The sequence below is a fragment of the Cupressus sempervirens genome, chromosome 4, assembly GCF_028749045.1.
Source record: "Cupressus sempervirens isolate cs-2001-9-10 chromosome 4, ASM2874904v1, whole genome shotgun sequence".
NCBI lineage: Eukaryota > Viridiplantae > Streptophyta > Pinopsida > Cupressales > Cupressaceae > Cupressus > Cupressus sempervirens.
In genome coordinates this window covers 98,185,101-98,204,599 of record NC_143121.1, presented here as the reverse complement: position 1 = coordinate 98,204,599, position 19,499 = coordinate 98,185,101, and the positions used below count along the sequence as shown (strand labels likewise).

Genomic DNA, 19,499 nt, shown 5'->3' with positions numbered 1-19,499 from the left:
TGGCCTTTGGGGAACATCATGATATGGTTTCTGGAGTGAAGAAATGGGCTTTCCCATTTGTCTCATCATGGAAATCATTTCATTGGAGAGCTTTTGTAGAATTTTTTTAATATTGTTATTTACACTAGAGGGAGATCTTATAGAGGCTCCACTTTGAATGTCTCTTTTCTATTTATCAGTTGCTATCAAATCATCCTCCAATTCAATTGCAAGGGTTTAAGAAACTAGAAAACTAGAGACATGTGCACACCTGATTTGAAAGCCTATGTCAGGGGGCATGGAGATAATGAAAAACATCTTCTGGTTGTTTGTAATAGGTTTGCTTGCAGCAGAAACCATATTGACCAACTTATTGAATTTAGCAATGAAGTCTCTCATAGAAATACTAGGTTGCTTCTTTATCTGGGTAAGTTGAGTCAACAATGTATGCTCATCAATAGTAATATTGTAGCACACTTCAAATTAGTTCTGTATGTCATCCCAAGTTGTGATACATCCTATTGGAAGGTGTTCAAACCAATCATTTGGATTGTGAACCAAGGTTTTCCAACACATCCTCACTACTACATCTTCATGTTGAAGAAAAATGATGTTGTATGCAGTGAAGAAATATGTGATGTGCTCATCAATAGAGACTTTCCCATCATCATTGAATTTGGGAAAATTCTTTCTAGAATCTCTTGGGAGTTTGCAGCAAGTCACAAAGAGCCAACAACATTACCCTAGGGAACAACCATTGAGGCAAGGATGATTACTAGTATAGCCTAAAAAGTAATAGTAGTAGGGGTAACTACTCCATGAAGAGTGAGGGCATTAAACAATGATGGGATTTGAGTGTAGAAAATAGGAGGCAAAGATGAGTGGTTGCATAATTGGGCAATGAGGTGAGGTGGTAGAGAAAGAGTACCACATATACCTTGATATAACTCTTCCTATAGGATCTTCCAATATAGTGAACTCAGTTTTCTATAATTCTTTGAACACAGGTTCAAGTTTCCCTTTACCATGAGCACTACAAGCATATGTAGAATCCAGGGTGAACTATCTTAGTTTACAACCAGTGTGCTCCTCTTAATTTTATTTCTCGTAGAACTCCCTCCTAATATTCAAAATTTTCTTCCTCTCTTTCAAGGGTGAAGCTTACTCTTCTATATTGGTTAAGGGACATTCATATAAAATTTTCTAGGAGAGGGTATTCAACTGATTTATTATATCCTCTTGTTCATCCTAGAAGCTAAGGTTAGGTTGCACTACTGGGATTTTTCCTTTGTGAGGCAACACCATTTCTCCTTAAGAGTTGTTATATATGAATCAAATCTTTTACTACCATAGAGATGATTCCTAAGTTTCTCAATAAAGCCATAGAAAAAATTACCTAGGATAACATAGCATGTATGATATCTTCTCTAGTAGAGTCACCATAAACAATTGGTTAACAATTTGTTTGCCTTGATATTTTGGTTTATACCATTAATCTTAGACTACCCAATGGCTTGTGGAAAACAAAGAATTTAACAATAGAATAGGTCAATGTAGTAATTTATCAAGGACCCTTGAATTGAAAGGTAAAAATCCCTTTTGAATGCAAGATATGCAATGAATTTTTTCTTTTGAGTTTTGGAGGTATGCTCTTAACCAAAGAGCAGAAGAGGGTAAAACCAAGTTGTTCAACACTTTTAACAACTTAGGAAAATAACAAGGGGACTAACTATCAACATGAAATCTACTCTATTGTCAATTCAGGAAATGGAAACGAGCATAAACAAGTGCAACAATAGGAAGAAAAGAAGAGATGCTGAAATGAGTAATTCCTAGATTACATAAATAGCCGATTTTTTAACAATACCCAAATTGTCTATCTCTCAGCTTCTCCACACACCAATTTATAGCTTCCTCATGCAACAAACTATACTAAACAAACACACTACAACATACAATAGAGATAATAGAAGACATGTTTATGCTGATGAAAGTAAGACATATAATCTATTCAACTAAAGAAACAAAACCAAGTTCATTCACATTCATTCAATTCTCAACATTAGCACATTCATTCCATACACTATAATGAAAGTAAATGAACATAAAAAACTTAAAATGAACTTAGAGTCATGCAAAGTAGTCCCAACTATAGGGGTTTTCCCAAAGTAAAAAATTTCAATATTATTAACATCATAAAATGTTACATATATAGGCCTTCTCAAAATGGTTGGTTACATGGATGATTGCTTCATAAAGCATCTATAAATAAAAAGACTAAGAATAGGAGAAGCTTGAAACATTATTCCTTATAGATACTAAAAAAATACTAAGAATGGCTAAAATTAGGAAAGAGAAGAGGGAGAATGGGAGATGTCCAGAAAAGCATCAGAACATCATGCCTTTTAAGAAGTAATTGATTTGGCTATGTAATCCTTTATGCCTTTAGTTACTTTTTCTAGATCTCCGACATCTAGAATGATGATATTATTAGCTCAAACCATCAAGTAGTCATGCATCTCTATCAGTTCATCTATTCTGGCCACCCTCAAGAGTAGAATTTCTCCAAATCTCTCCTTATGATCACATTTGCTGCTGAAAACTCTTGAATATTGGACACTTGGAAGTTGAGTAGATCAATGAATTCCTTGAAAAATTCCAAGAACTCTGATTTCATTCTCTCAATGTCCACAAGCTTTCCATTAGTGGACATGAAAGACCTTATGTGCAATATCTTCAAATACTAAAACAAATTTTCAATGGCTTTTGAAACAATTCTCTATTCGAGGCCTTCAATATATTCTTCTCTTCTCTAAGCTCTTCCAGCTTGTCCTAAATTTTCTCGTTAGTAGACTTCCACATGTTCACCATGCAATTGAAAACTTGAATGCCAAGTTCCACTATTCTAATTGGGAAATCATCCTTTGAGATTTCATGAAATCTTTCTTCTTTCTATAACTCAATAATCTCAACTAGCATATGGATAGTTGTTGAATCCATAGCCAGTGAAGCAATTGTCTTCTACTTCTTTGTCTTATTTGATGGCTAAGAGGAGGTGACTTGTGTGATCAAGTCCTTTTATTGGGCTACATCTTCATATCTCCACTTCTTCCTATCAATGGTCTCTTCAAGCCATGAATTTGTAGAGAGCACATTGATAGAAGATTGCAATGCAGTGAGATCAAACAATTTCCTTGGGATTAATGGAGTTGGCTTTCTTCGAGAAGCAATAGGGAAGACATAGACATTAATTACCAAAAGGGCTAAGGTATTCCCTTTTCGAGATGCATCCTATTCTTTTCCATCCATGGGGTTGGTGTTTCCATCCAAAATGATGACTTAAATAGGGGAAGTTTTCTTGGCCACTAATTTTTCTTGTTCTTTCCCCTTATTCTTGCCATCCTCCTTTTCCCCAACTTTCCTAGTGTTTAAAAGAGAGCTAACTCCACAAGTAAGAGTGAGTAGTTCATTCTTTTTTGGAGGTTGGTCTCCACCTTGACCAATGGACTATAATGTCCCTACAACTATTGATGTAGTGACTATGGTGGTCATTGCTATAGTTGACTAGGAGGCTCTAGCTAACACTCCCCCCATAGAACTAGTGCTTTTAGTCCTCTTTTTCCTTGCTCAGGTCCACTCCACCCATTAGTCTATTCTCTTGGTTATCCCCTCCATAGATTCAATGACTAGATCAAAAGATGGGGTGCCTTTGATCTTTTTGTAAAATGTGGGGTGCATGTAGGCTCCATCATCTATAAGGTTAGAAACATCAACAAAGCCATTATATAATTTAATCTCATCAATTCTTAGTCATGACCAAAATATCTCCCAATTTTAGTACTCATTGAGACACCCAAAACATAAGTATTCAATATCTAGAACATGCCTATAGGCATAGCCCAACTTCAAAAGATTCCATACAAATTTAACTAGATCATATTGAGGCATTAGTACCTCATAGTCTAACAACTTAATTTTACTCTCAAAACATTTTACCAAATTCTCTGCATTTGATTTAGAGGCACGTGAATATAGGCCAACCACTATAGGGAAGGAAATGTCTGCTATCTTCTTCACTTTAGAACACAGTGTGTTCACCTCAAGGATCTTTCAACACAGTTCGACTAGAACCACCTTGTCCTCTAGATATCCTCAAAACCTATTAGGAAATCCATCATAGGCTCCTATTCACAAATAGAAGAAACTTAGAAACTAAATGAATGAGCATCTGAACTAGATTATGGCTGAAATTTCCTTTGGCGAGAATCTACTTTTAGGGAAACCTTGCAATTCTTGGAATAGCCTCATAGTGAAAGCATCATTGATAGCTACGTACTCCTCATAGATTTTTTGTAGCTATACATGTGGGTGAGATTCAAAAACTTTGGTGTGCTCATTATAATTTGGGATGCCAAGGAGGTTGGGCCATAAGTGGTGAGTTGCCAATGCATATATTAGATAAGAGGACATGTAGTATTTCTTGAATCCTCGCCTCAAATCAATTAGTAGAGGAGTTCATCACAGATGATTTATGCCAATTTAATCTACCTATCCTCAAAATATATTGCTTGTAATAGGAAGAAACAATTTTTAATGAACTCCAAAATCTCCTCTTTTCCTTTTAGTCTGAGAAGGAGTGAGAAGAAATCCACAATCTCTTATTTTAGATTTGTGCCAAAAAAGGTGTTTGTCATGTTGCTCTTCTTTGAATGAGCTATCTAGAACCCTATCTTCTACATGTCTTCCTATCTGAGGGTCTTTGACTCATTGAACATGGATGCAAAGGACCAAAAATTAACATCACAATATTTCTCCTTCATGGAAATGCAAAATGTAGGTCCTGCATCAGTGCCTTGTTGAATGATATGAGAATAGACTGGCCAGGAAATAAAATATACTTTATTTCTAGGTTGTTTACTTTGATGCATTCCCTTATGAGATTAGGTGCATGCACTGCCATAGGGAAAGCAATTGCTTCAACAAGTCCACTTTCATTAAGTTTTTGAGTGATTGGGTGAATGGGTTGAGAATTAAGTCTTCTATGAAGATCACTCAAATCATAGAATTTGAAGGACGTATATGTAAGTTTTTTTAACTCACTCTTTTTAACAAGATGTAGTTGTCAATAAATAACCATTTAAATATACTTGAAGAAACCAATTGCATGCAATTCTAGTGAAATAGATATAGGAATGAGAACATTGGTGCCACATAAACAAAATTAAGTTCAACCAATGATTATAATGACACGATTTGCATTATATTCAATAAGTAATGACTATTTAAACTTTGCATTCATTCACATGTAAAATATTAAATTATTGAAACCTCTATTACTTAACTTAAAGTAAAGTGACATGACTAAGAATCACTTAACAATACAAATGCTTTAGCTTTTCAAGAAGTTCCTTATGTTTCTTTAGTATCTAGAATATAGATATACTTGATAAAGTTAACATAAGTGGGAAAGAGGGAAACTTAGCTTTTCCGCAAACCCATTTTCCTTCTATTTGGAATCATACACGGGGAGTAATCCTTTTGCTAGCTTGTGTACTCAGTTCTTTCACTTTCTACCTAATGCTTTTAACATTGCATCTTCTTAATATCAAGGTTGCATTTCCACAACTAACTTCTCTAGAAGTATCTCTTGATCATCTCTGAAGGATATTCATATTTTAGAGTAACTTGACTTTCTATTCTTGAATCATTTGGAGAAGTGACCTTTTCCACTACCTTGGGATGGAAAATCCCCTTTTTAACAACATTTCCTAGACTGAAGCACAACAAACAACACTCAAAATTTCACCTTAATTTGATGGCCTCTTAGCTAGATCTTGAGGATGCATTATTAATTATGAGCCTATAAATGGTTCATTCAACATTGTGGTCATACTACTTGATCATTGGGACCAAGATTTGGATCAAGTCTATCAAACATTAGAAGAAGAACAAAAAAACTTTGCTTCCATGGGTAATGCATCAGGAAACCCATATACTCGAGTTCCTTTGTAGCACATGATATTATCTCCACAAATTTGAATGAGATTAATTTTGAGTTTGATCCACAAATTAGTAGGCCTTTCCAACAGGACATAGTCATACTCTCAACTTGTGAATCACTGTCATCATTTCATCCTTTAGATTTGCACTCAAAAGGTTAGAATCTATGGGACATGGAATGTTATAAAAATATAGAAGATTATAGAATGCGAACAACTAACTTATCATTAGGAAAACACCAAAACACATCCCAGCCATTCTTGGATCACCTAGATCTCACGTGCACCAAAAATAAATAAAAAATCCTTAGATGGTGGGTAAAGGTAATGTAAAGGGAGACCTGAAAAACAAATAAAGTAGAGCACTCAGGAAGGATGAGAAGTAACTGACCTAATAGATACTTAGACATCATGTCTTCGACAAATACTCACTTTTATACCAATGACATCAATCTTTTAAGGGTAAGACTAAAACTTGGCAATAGATTACATGACAACTAACTATTTGAATCTCTTGGTTTCAAGCAATACATATAGATACCATAGTTCAATATGAAATCTCGGTTCATATGCATACAACATTAGGTCTAGTTGAAAAATGCAATGGGTTTGCATTTTTTTTAGAGGTCTTTAATAAAGGTTTTTAAGTTATTGACCATCATAAACATTGTAACTTTTACTCTTATAGGAATGGGTAATGTCCTTAGCATGCAAGAAAATCAAGACTTTCTATGTGTTGGCTTATTGAGAACATCTCTTGGCCATAGCAGCTAGAGCTCTAATGTTCATGATGGTCTATAATTTTAGAAACTTAAAAGACCTATTAAATAAATGTAATTGTGATGTGTTTTTTCAGCTTTTCCTATTGTCCATGTATATAGAATGTAGCTACATGCAAATTCTCGATTCAGAGTGACATTCAAAAATCAATTAACTTGTAAGATGATCTGATATTTTGTATCATTTGTAATCATTGTATTTGTGTGTTCTATTTATTTTTACTTTTCAAAAATTGATCTCAAATGTTAATATAAGCAAATATACATAAATTTTAATCAAAAGCATAAGTACAATGATAATGTTTTTTTTTACTTTATATTACAATTACATAATCTTTTAAGATTAATATAATATTTTGTACCTTCAAAGTTGTATGCACATTTTTTCATCAAAAGATAAGTAGAAAGATAATATTTTATTTTACTTTATACTTTATCATAATTCCATAATCTTTTGTGATTGATATAATATTTTGTACGTTCAAAGTTGTTGGATTTTTAGCTATGCAAGAAGAAGAGTTAAAATATAGATGCAATACATCGAATACTTTTGTCTATTTATATACCCATTTGAATACGATAGCATTCAAATTTTTATGTCTCCCATAGCTACCTATTCAGTGAATCCTTTTCTTCCATGGATTCAATCACTGTTTCTTCATCATCATCATACTCTCTAGTTGCAGAAGTTCTACTAGTAGTCATACTCCTCATTTTTTTGAAGAAAAAAAGGAGTTCATCATTACCACTAGGTCCTCCTACATGGCCCATCATTGGAAACCTTCCTCAGGTTGGGGAAAATACCCACCAATCTCTTCTCCATCTCACACACAAATATGAGCCTCTCATGACAATCAAATTAGGCATCCAGATAGCAATAGTTGTTTCATCTCCATCCATGGCAAGAGAAATACTAAAGAACAATTACTAGAGCTTCTCAAGTAGGCCAATGAACACAGTTATAAGGGTTTTTTTCCTAACAAGGCAATATTCTATTATGGAGTCCTTATGGCCCTCACTGGTATCTTCTTAGAAGGATCTTGAACACTGAGATTTTTAGCACCAGAAGTTTGGATGCTCTACAACATTTGACACAAGATGAGGTGTTTACAACTATTGATGAGATCATTGAGGATTGTAACAAGGGTATGGTGTGAATATTGGGGAAAGAGCTTTTATGATTTCTCTTAGCATTATGGGTAAGATGATTTGTGGCAAAAAATTGTTTGAAATAGGCTTTGCACAAGCTATAGAGTTTAGGGGCATGGTTAAAAAAGCCCTTGAATTAGCAGGGGTTCCTAATTTATCAAGTTTTTTTCATTTCTAGAGAGGTTTAATCTTCAGGGGCTGAATGCTAAAGCTAAGAATTTGGTCCAAGTCTTTGATAATATGTTTGACATAATCATTGAGGAACGACTAGCACAAAGAGCTGATATACCACTTGACGGTAATGAAGCAAAGGGTTTTCTAGATGTAATGTTGGACTTGAGAGAAGATGGCACACAACTTACTCTAGAGAAAATCAAAGTAGTCATGATGGTAAGAGATATTATCCATAATAATTTGACATTAGGAAAATCTTAACTTGATATTTAATTTTGTTTGAGAGAGGCAAGAAGGTTGCAAATAATAATTATGTTTTCTAAATATATTGGTACTCTTTCAATTAAAATTTTTTCTTTTAGATTTGTAGCATAAGGAAACATGTATTTCTATGTAATATTTATCCTTTAAACCTTGTATATCAACTCTTACAATAATCATTTCAAAAAAGAGAGCACACAGTGGTCAGTGCCGATAGGCACAAACAAACTAAACATTTTATAAACTTCACCCAACTAGATCTAGCATAGAACTTATAAAATAACTTGTTTCAACATGGATTAATAGCATTGTCATTATGCTATTATAAAACAATACATAGATTTGGAAATATTATCTCTCTACAAGCCCAACAAACTGCTAATAGACCCTTACAAAATGAACAAGCCAAATTACTAAATATGAAACCTCTCTCTCTCTCTCTCTCTCTCTCTCTCTCTCTCTCTCTCTCTCTCTCCCTCTCTCTCTCTCTCTCCATATATATATATATATATATATATATATATGCATTGTCCATCTGTTTTAAATTTTGGGTCATATGAGCTAATTGGAGATGCTAATTGTGCAACCACTTTCAGATAAAGTTTATTGCCCAATTTCCTTTTCTTTGGCAAGACATGTTTATCACAAGAATTGACACAACTTCATCAATAATTGAATGGATGATTATAGAGCTTCTGAGAAAACCAACATTGATGGAAAAATTCCAAGTGGAGCTCGATGATGTTGTGGGTTTGGAGAAAAGAATGGAGGAGATAGACATAAAAAATCTCGTTGGAATATTTAATGCTATTGACATTTTCCCCTGGAGCCAAACACCCACCTACCACCTTGAAGGACTCCAAAACAGACATAAAACATAAATGTGGTGGATGAGTTTTGAATTCAAAAAATGGGGGAAATATATGACAAAAAGGAATGCCTCAGATTTATTCTACAACGTTCAGTAGATTAGAAGTTTAGCAAAGCAAAGAAGGAAGAAGAAGAAAGTGATCAGTAATCTAATCTCTCCAGTTGCACATGTTTCCCCTATTCACTCTATAAGTTCATTATTGTTGGATTTTTCCTATTGATGTAGTGATTTCTCCAAGCACCATTGTATGTATCCATTAGAGCTACAAGTTTGAAGTATTGAAGTTGTTTAAAGTTTAGGGTTATTTTTAAGGTTCTCTGGTTGAAGTCGAATGCTCCCAGATTATTGAAATGTTTTTAATCTTAGTTGAATGGAAAGCAAGTAAGCATAATTGAATCCATTGATTCCTCTTCTATTCATTGCATTTGACAAGTTTGTTTGAAAAATTCATACTTTGCCTCTCTGGTTAAAATGGCAAAAATATTAAGTTTGTTTGAAAACTTCATACTTTGCCTCTCTAGTGATTGCCGAGTATTTCCTTTGAGTTTTGAAAAAAAATTTAGGTTTAGGGTTGATTGTGTTATTTTGATTTATATTTCTCACATGGTATTAGAGCTTTGAGCCCCCACATCCATAGTGAGTTAGGGCATTTATTTTCTTGGGATATTTGACATGGCAGTAGATACAGGAAAGATATGGAAGCAACCACCATCCTTTAATGGGAAAAATTATGATACATGGGCAAAGAAGATGAAAACCATAATGGTTGGAAATGATTTATTGGAGTTTTTTATAAATGGGTTCAATGATGTGATAGACCCAACTCAATATGCTGCTCTCACAAATGCACATAAGACTCATTTGAAAGAGTCAAGGAGGAAAGATGCAAAGGCATTAAGTTTGATTGAAGCAGCAATGAAAGAGATAGTATTCCAAAAGATTGTAGCAACAAATTATGCAAAGGAAGGATGGGATATCCTTGAGAAAAACTTCAAGGGGGATGATAAAGTTCATACGGTAAAGCTATAGAATATAAGGAGGGAGTTTGAGAACCTTCAGATGAAGGAAAATGAATCAGTTGTAGATTTTAGTTCAAGGACCTCCAATGTGATTAATCAACTAAAATCAAATGGAGAAGACTATAAAGCGTAGAGGATAGTGGAAAAGATATTGAGGATTTTACTTCATAAATATGACAATTTGGTCATGTCCATAGAAGAGGAAAAAGACCTCACTGTTTTGACAATGGATGAGTTGATGGGTACTCTTCAAACCCAAGAGCATAGGATCAATAGATCTACATCTTCTTCTTCTCAAGAGAAAGCATTCAAGGCTCAATAAAATTAAAGAGGAAGTGGGGGAGGAAAAAATGGCTCAAGTAGAAACTCCAAAGGCAGAGGCTGAGGTAATGGAGGACAAAGAAATGCTACAGTAGAAAGCTCAGGAAGAGCAGATGGAGCAAGTAGCTCACAAAATACTTCAAGTGGAGGTAAGAAAAACTACAACTCAAATAGGAGTAATGTAGAATGCTAATACTATCATAAATATGGGCATTATGCAAGTGAATTCTAGGAGAAGCAAAATGATCAATCAGGACAAGAAAATGTGGCTAATGTGAACATGGGAAGTGGAAACAATGCCACTGCCTTCATCATGTGTGATGTTGGTAGAGAAGGAAGCCCTAAGGTTTGGTACCTTGATAGTGGATGTAGCAACCACATGAGTGGTAATGAAACATTGTTTTCATTCATTGACAAGAGATTCAAATCTGAGATTAAAATGGGTAACAATGGAACCCTACTAGTAGTGGGCAAAGGATCTATTATGGTCCACACCAAGAAAGGTGAGAAGAAGGAAATAAAAAATTTGTATTTTTCCCTTGGTATGAAGCACAATTTGATGAGAATTGGTCAGATCATTCAAAATAGATACAAAGTGCTGATGGAGAATGACACGTGTATCATTCATGAAAAGGATGGGAGCAAGAACTTACTTGCAACAATTCAAATGACAAAGAACATAATGTTTCCCTTGAAGATAGAGACATGTTTCTCATCTCAAGTTGGTGCTACACCTCCCACACAATTAGCTCTAAGGAGTGTGATTGAAGACCCCTCATGGCTATGGCACCTCAGGTATGGTCATCTTAGCTATGCCAGTTTAAATTTATTTTCAAATAAAAGAAAAATTCATGTGACAAGTGTAAGGATCGTATTTTGGGTAAGCAACATAGGCTTTCCTTTAATTCTAGAAATTTTAGGAGGGCTAGATATCCATTAGAGTTAGTGCATACTGACCTAGTCAGTCCTATGCAAGTTACTTCCATTGGAGGGAGTACTTATTTTATAACATTTATTGATGATTTTAGTTGTAGGACATGGGTGTATTTCTTAAAGAATAAATATGAAGCATTTGATAAATTTGTAGAATTTAAAGCCCAGGCTAAAAGAGAATGTCAACACTATATCAAGGTCCTAAGATCAGATAGAGGAGGGGAGTATACCTCCAATTCTTTTGTAAATTTTTGCAGGAAAAATGGCATAAAGAAAGAGCTCACAACTAGCTATACACCACAACAAAATGAAGTGGCTAAAAGAAAGAACAGGACCATTGTTGAAATGGAAAGGAGCATGATGAAAGAGAAAGGTCTCCCAACTAAATTTTGGGGAGAGGCTATGGAAATAGTAGTTTACCTAATTAATATGTGTCGTACAAAGGCTATCCGTGATAGAAATCCAATGGAAGCATGGTCATGAGGAAGATGGACAATTGAACACCTAAGGGTGTTTGGATGTGTTCCATATGCACATGTGCCTAAAGAGCCAAGGTAGTAATTGGATGACAAAGGTGTGAAGTGCATCTTCATACGTTATAGCTCAGAATCAAAGGCATACATATTGTATGACCCATTGAACAACAAGATGATTCTCTCAAGAGATGTGGAATTTCTTGAAAATCAGTCATGGTATGGAAAAATTGATGAGTCACCAAGAACTTCAAGTAAAGTGCCCATTATGAGTGAAGAAGATGCTGATGAACAACAAGAAGAAGTAGAAAATAGAAGAAAAGGTAGGAAATATCAGTTCTTGTCGAGCTCCTCTAGGCATGACCAAGTGTCAGTGCCAAGTACTAGTGAAGACTAAACTAGTCAACAAAGTAGCAACAATGAAGACTCTGATCCCACACTCTCCTCCCTATTACTAAGAAAGACCAAGAGTCTTAGGGAGATATACCAAGATGAAAATTATGAATATTATGATGCGAGTGTTAATTTTGCATTATTTTCTCATAGTGATCCAATATATTCTGAAGAAGCTATTAAGGAGAAGAAATGGTGTAAGGCCATGGATGAGGCAATAGATGTTATAGAAAGAAATGAGACATGGAAGCTAACTGAATTGCCTCCCAAGAAGTAAGTGATTGGAGTGAAATGAGTCTACAAAACCAAATGCAATGCTAAAGGAAAAATTGATAGGCATAAAGCAAGGTTGGTAGTCAAGGGCTACAAACATCAGCATGGCAGAGATTATGATGAAACATATGCCCCGATTGTAAGAATGGAAACTGTATGTGCTATCATAGAAATTTCAGCTCAACACAAATGGAAGGTATTTCAAATGGATGTGAAGTCTGCCTTCCTAAATGGTATATTGAAAGAAGAAGTCTATGTGGAGCAACCACCTAGTTATGAAGTTGCAGGTGAAGATAAAAAAGTATATAGATTGAAGATAGCTCATTCTGGGCTCAAGCAAGCTCCAAGGGCGTGGTACAACAAGATTGACTCATATTTGATGAGCAATGGCTTTACCAAAAGCAATGGTGATTCTACAATTTACATCAAGGTAGAAAAGGGAAATGTGTTGACTATTGTCTTGTATGTAGATGATTTGATTTTTTATTGGTATTGACAAGGCTCTAATTGGTGAGTTCAAAGAGACCATGAAAAATGAATTTGAGATGACAAACCAAGGTCTCTTGAAATACTTTGTAGGCATAGAAATAAAACAAATGCATAATGGCATCTTCATCTCTCAAGAAATTTATGCAGGGAAGATCTTGGAGAGATTCAAAATGTAGAATAGTAAGGTAGCCCCCACACCAACATTAATAGGTCTGAAGTTGAGCAAGGAAGACTCTAGCAAGAGAGTGGATCCAACACTATACAAGAGTATGGTTGGAAGTTTAATGTATTTGACTCCAACTTGGCTAGACCTAATGCATTGAGTAAGTTTAATTTCCAGATTTATGGAAACACCAAAGGATTCCCATTGGTAAGTGGGAAAGAGGATCCTAAGGCATGTGAAAGGTACCAAGAGATTTGGAATTTTGTATACTACATCAAATGAATTCAAGTTGGTGGGTTATACTGATACTGATTGGGCTGGAATTATAGATGATAGGAAGAGCACTTCCGGATACATGTTCCATATGGGATTGGGTGCAATTTCATGGGCATCCAAGAAGCAACCTATTGTTGCTCAATCTATAGTAGAGGCTGAATACATAGAAGAAAATGCAACAGCATGTCAAGCTATTTGGTTAAGGAGGATCTTGACAGATTTGAATGAAAGGCAAGAGGATGGAACCATAATTTATTGTGACAACATCTTATCAATTGCATTGTCCAAGAATCCAATCTTCCATGGTAGAAGTAAGCATATTGAGATCAGATATCACTTCATCAAAGAATTGGTGGAGAATGGGGATATCAAGATGGAATTTTGCAAGTCTGAGTAGTAGCTAGCAGAAATTTTCACAAAGCCATTAGGCATTGGAAGTTTTGTACACCTTAGAGAGTGTCTTGGTGTAGTTGATTTGGATCAGCAGTGATCCTTGTTTGTTTGGCTTGGGACAAAGGGGGAGTGTTGGAATATTTAATGCTATTGACATTTGCCCCTTGAGCCAAATGCCCACCTACCACCCTAACAAACTCTAGAATAGACATAAAACATAAATGCAGTGGATGAGTTTTGAAATCAAAAAAGGGGGGAAATATATGGCTAAAAGGAATGTCTCAGATTTATTCTACAAGGTTCAGCAAATCAGAAGTTTAGTAGAGCAGAGCAGAGTAGAGAAGGAAGAAGAAGAAAGTGATCAACAAATCCAATCTCTGTAATTGCATGTGTTTCCCCTATTCACTCTGTAAGTTCATTATTGTTGGATTTGTCTTGTTGAAGGAGTGATTTCTCTAGGCACCATTATATGTAGCCATTAGAGCTGCAAGTTTGAAGTATTGAAGTTGTTTAAAGTTTAGGGTTATTTTTAGGGTTCTCTGGTTGAAGCCAAATGCTCCCAGATTGTTGAAATGTTTTTAATCTCAATTGAATAGAAAGCAAGTAGGCATACTTGAATCCATTGATTCCTCTTCTATTCATTGCATTTGACAAGTTTGTTTGAAAACTTCATACTTTGCATCTCTGGTTAAAATGGAAAAAATATTAAGTATTCGAAATAGAACACTCAACATCCTCTTCTGTCGTGAATCACTTTCTAGTGATTTCCGAGTGTTTCCTTTGAGCGCTGAGAAAATTTTTAGGTTTAGGGTTGATTGTGATATTTTAATTTATATTTCTCACAAATCTCCTATATCTCTGAGTAGTAGTGAAGGAAGTGTTAAGATTACACCCTAATTTTCCACTGATACTTAGAAAATTAGATGTGCCTTGTGAGATTAGTGGGTTTCTAATTCTAGAGAATACACAAGTGATTGTGAATGCATGGGGCATTGGAAGAGACCCTAGTGTGTGGGAAGATCCCTCAAATTTGAATCTAGACAGGTATTTTGAATCCAACATTGATTACAAAGGATAGAATTTTGACTTGATACCATTTGGAGTAGGAAGGAGGATATGCATTGGGCTCTCTTTGGCACAACGAATGATTCCTTTCGTACTGGGATCACCGCTGCAAGCTTTCACTTGGTCCATTCCTCTAGATAGTGAGGTAGGTATTGACGTGGCTGACACATATATTATTACACTACAAAAAGCTTTGCACTATCAGCTTTTCCTACGCTCAAGGATGGTATCATGATTTAGTCTTCACAAGAAAATTATATATATATATATATATATATATGAAATGATTAAGGACTATTACCTTACCATTATAGTGTTCAACAAGTATTTGAGCTATAATGACTTAATAGCATTGTCACTACTCAACCACAGTACTATGTGAAGAACTCAATACTTTGAATTATTGTTATTTTTAGCATGCAGATATTTTAAAAATTTTATTTTAATTTTAAATAATAAATATGTATGTTTAATAAAAAAAAATTGGTTTATTGTACATATTATTTTATAATATTTTTAATTTTATTTATTATTATATTATTTAGTAAGATATATAATTACTCATTAAAATGTACTTGTTTTAAAAATAATTGATAAAGTGATTAAACATTTTGGTGTCTCATATCTTGCATTTGTAATGTAAAACATGTATTTTAGTGTGAAATTAAACAACATAAGACCAAAAAAACATTAAGTGTAGATTTTTGTAGAATAAGACTACATATTTATATTGTTTTTCATAAAGGTCAATACTAAAAAAAGGGATGGCCAATAGATAAAGTATCTTATTCATAATATTATATTTCTATGATTTGTACACATTTCATAGTTTATATAAAATGTGCATAAATTGTTATAGATAATAAATATAGTTTTTGTGGACTAAATAAAGAGTCAAAAAGAAGAATACAATGTATCAAAAAAAATCTAAGATTAAAGAACATTAACATCTCCATGTAACATGATTGAACAACTTATCTCACAAACTCTTATTTATAGGTCATGAGCAAGGTACGAAAAAGGTTAAGTTATTGATTTTTAGAGGAGCATAAGCTTGTGCTATGTAAGAAGTACATCTGTATTTCATTATGGAGGCAAGTTGTCCTTTGTACTTGAAGTTCACTTCCATTATTATTATTTTTTTGTAACAAAAATGGCTAAAATACAATACAAACAATTCAAAGTAGCAAAATAGCCTACACAAAGGAACAACACACTGCTATTACAACTTTACATTTCCTATAAACAAATTGATGATGAGTCGGTAAGACTTGACCAACCAAAATAAAAATGACAAATTTTTAGTAATAGTTTGATATTTTTATTGACAAACCTAAAAAATATTTTTTTACATGGTAAAATAAAGTGTCAAAGTAACTTGGAGAAACATCTACCATTACTCCCTACATACAACTGTCAACATTGATTCAAAGGATTAAGTTTGCAATGTAAGAAACCTAAACCATATGATTCAACATCCTTAGCATGAGTCTATACATAGACATCATCACCAATAATCTTATAGTGAAATCTTATCATCTACCCATCTAATCTATTTCAACCTTATTCAAGAAAATAAACCAACCAAGACTTAACCATTTAGCAAAAAATTTATGTCAATCCAACCCAATCAACGATTCCTACAAATTCTTCCATCTAACCTCCAAATGAAGGGAGTAAACTTCTTGTCTCCCAACTCCAACTCATTCTCAAAACCTTCAATGTAATCCATGCCTAAACTTAGTGTATCCCACTCTAGGACTAAGTACATGCCAACAATAAATTTAGTAGGGATAATGGATTCCCAACTAGAGACCCCAAGCCATGATCATCAAAAAGACATCAGTATTTTTCTGTGTCTAATTGTAACTAGTGAAAAAAAACCACCAAACTACATCCTTTAAATCTTCACTTTCATTGGTAATAATGATTAACTTTTTTGGCAAAATCTATCATTTTTATTTTCACCCACTCCCCCATTGAGTGCAATGTACTCCCTTCAAGATTCATGTATTTTCTACCAACTCAGGTCACTCATGTACAACTACCAACCAACATAGTAATGGTGAAGTGTAAAAAATTTAAAATCTTTAAAGTCTTTAATTTTTATTTCTCCTTTTTCTTGTAAAAGGATAGATCCCAATTGAACAGAAGCTATTTTTCTTTGTCAATATATATATTTTCACATACATGATTTTGTAGTCATTTATCAATGTCAACTCAACTCTAATAATGTCTACATACATATGCAAGTGCTAAGATTTAGTTGTGCCTTTGATAATTTCCTAAATAATGATTAGGAAGTCCCATTGTAAATGCAATGAGTAGCATCCCCATGCTCTTTACCACTTTGACCACCACCAAAGTCAGTTGAGCTTCTTCTACATTGTAAATTTTATTCTCCAATTCCTTTCAATCTATAGTGATGGTGTTTCCTTATGAATTTTAAATTATAAATTTTACCCCCAATGGGCTAGGATTCTCTTTGGAAGTGCAATCAAAGTTCATTTTCTACCACCCTACATTTAGGACCACACAATTGGCATAGAGACTAAAGATGTTCGATTAACCTAGCCCTACAAACTAACAAGTCTAAGATTATACCTTGCCAACCCTACCAAATGTTTTCATTTCCTAGTGAAAATTGAACTTTGGGTTTTGATGACTCTAATAATTTTTTTTGGAGTTGTTTCCACAGTTAAATTTTCAATCCTCCGTTGAATATCTCCACACACTCTTCTCTACCCATAAAGGTCTACCTATTTCATCCATTCCACACTTCTTGGATAACAATAGAGGGATATATATTCCAAATGCTTGATCATATAGATTTCCATTATGTTTTGGACATCCTTAAAATGTTTTTTTAATATGTTTTAAAGAGCACCATTCCATTCAATATTATTCAGAACCATAGCATAGCATTATGAGGCAATCCTACTGCTTAATAACAAATGATTCATAGTCTCCTCAAGTTCTCCACACATGACACATTTTGTGAGGACACAAACTCCTAACATATTCCTTCTTTGCCATTTAAGAATCCTACCTTTTGTTGCTATCCATGCTAAGGATGCAGCCTTAGGAAGGCATTCCTTCCCCCAAAATAAATTAATTATCTATTTTTATTCTAACAATCCTTTGTCCAATAACTAATATGTAAATTGCACTATTTTTTTTCCATTTCTAGCACCACACCACACCATTATCAACCTTACCTTAAAATAAGACCTTCCATGATGAAAAAAATTCTTTGTTAATTGATCTATTTGTTGTACTTGTGAGTTCACATCCTACCAACTTTTCCAATCTTATTCCTCACATAAAAAACTCAATCTCAAAAGTAAATAGTATCTTACATAAGTACACCAATTTTATGAGCAGCATTCTTTAAGATTCCTAAAGTCCCCTTTGTCCCCTAGTGACAGATGTTTTTCCCAAGTGTCCTCCCAAAACTTAGCTACTTGTTCTATCCAAACCTACCACATTAGATGATTTGTAATAGATTATCTACAAAAAACAAAAAAAATTCCAAATAGTGAATCTAGAAGGTGGATTTTGCATAGTTGAGATTCTTGTGTTTTCCATGGAATACAAGTACTTAGATTTTAGTATCCTAATCCATAATTGGTCAGGCTAAGAGTATATGTTCCACACCAATTTCTCTCTTAGTAGCTCATTCATTTAACTCCAATCTCTAAGGTCAGGACCCACATTCATTTTATTCATACAATTTATTCCCTATGCTAGCAAAGAAATCCCATCTTGGTCATTTTCTCCACTCAAAAATAATTTTCTCATACATTGGCCAACCAATATAATAATTTTCTTGAGGATTCTGAGACATTTTACATCATAGATTGAATTGCTATAGAAGAGATGACTCTTTTTAGCATTGGAATTCTACCTACTAATGAAAACTACCTTCTTTCCCAACCATCCATCACAATGCATCCACAAGAGTATTCCATGCACTCAATCTACTCACAATTTGAATAGAGGAATACCTAAATAATTTCTAGGGAAGGAGCCAAGTTTCATACCTCAAATTGTGTACAACTTTTCCTATATTTTTTTACTAATGTATTGAAGATAAAAAATTTTTGTTTTCCCGGTTAATTATTTGTCTTGAATATTTATTGTATTTTTATAATGTTTTCCTCATCATTCTTGCTTCCTTAAATTACATCACCTAAAGAGAAAAGTATCATAGGTAAACTACAAGTGAGAAATTGCTTCAATACCAACTACAAAATAAATGCCCTTCCAACTCCTCTATCACCTTTTTCTGTAGATTCGTCTTCCTAGACGCTCAACCAAAATAATAAACAAAAATGAGAGACAGGGTCTCCTTGCATAATCCCCTTGCCACCTTCAATCGTTGAGGGATTCCATTGACTATAACTGAAAAACCTTGGAGGCTTGGTGGATTTTTTTTATCTAACTAGTGTATAGAAAATAGGATTCACATAATTTAATTACTTAACAT

General features: G+C 34.1%; 1 pseudogene; it reads left to right on the top strand.

Moving 5' to 3' along the window:
- The first annotated feature begins 7,394 nt into the window (after window positions 1–7,394).
- On the top strand, window positions 7,395–9,222 carry LOC149560112 (flavonoid 3'-monooxygenase-like; annotated as a pseudogene).
- Window positions 9,223–19,499: the final 10,277 nt, after the last annotated feature.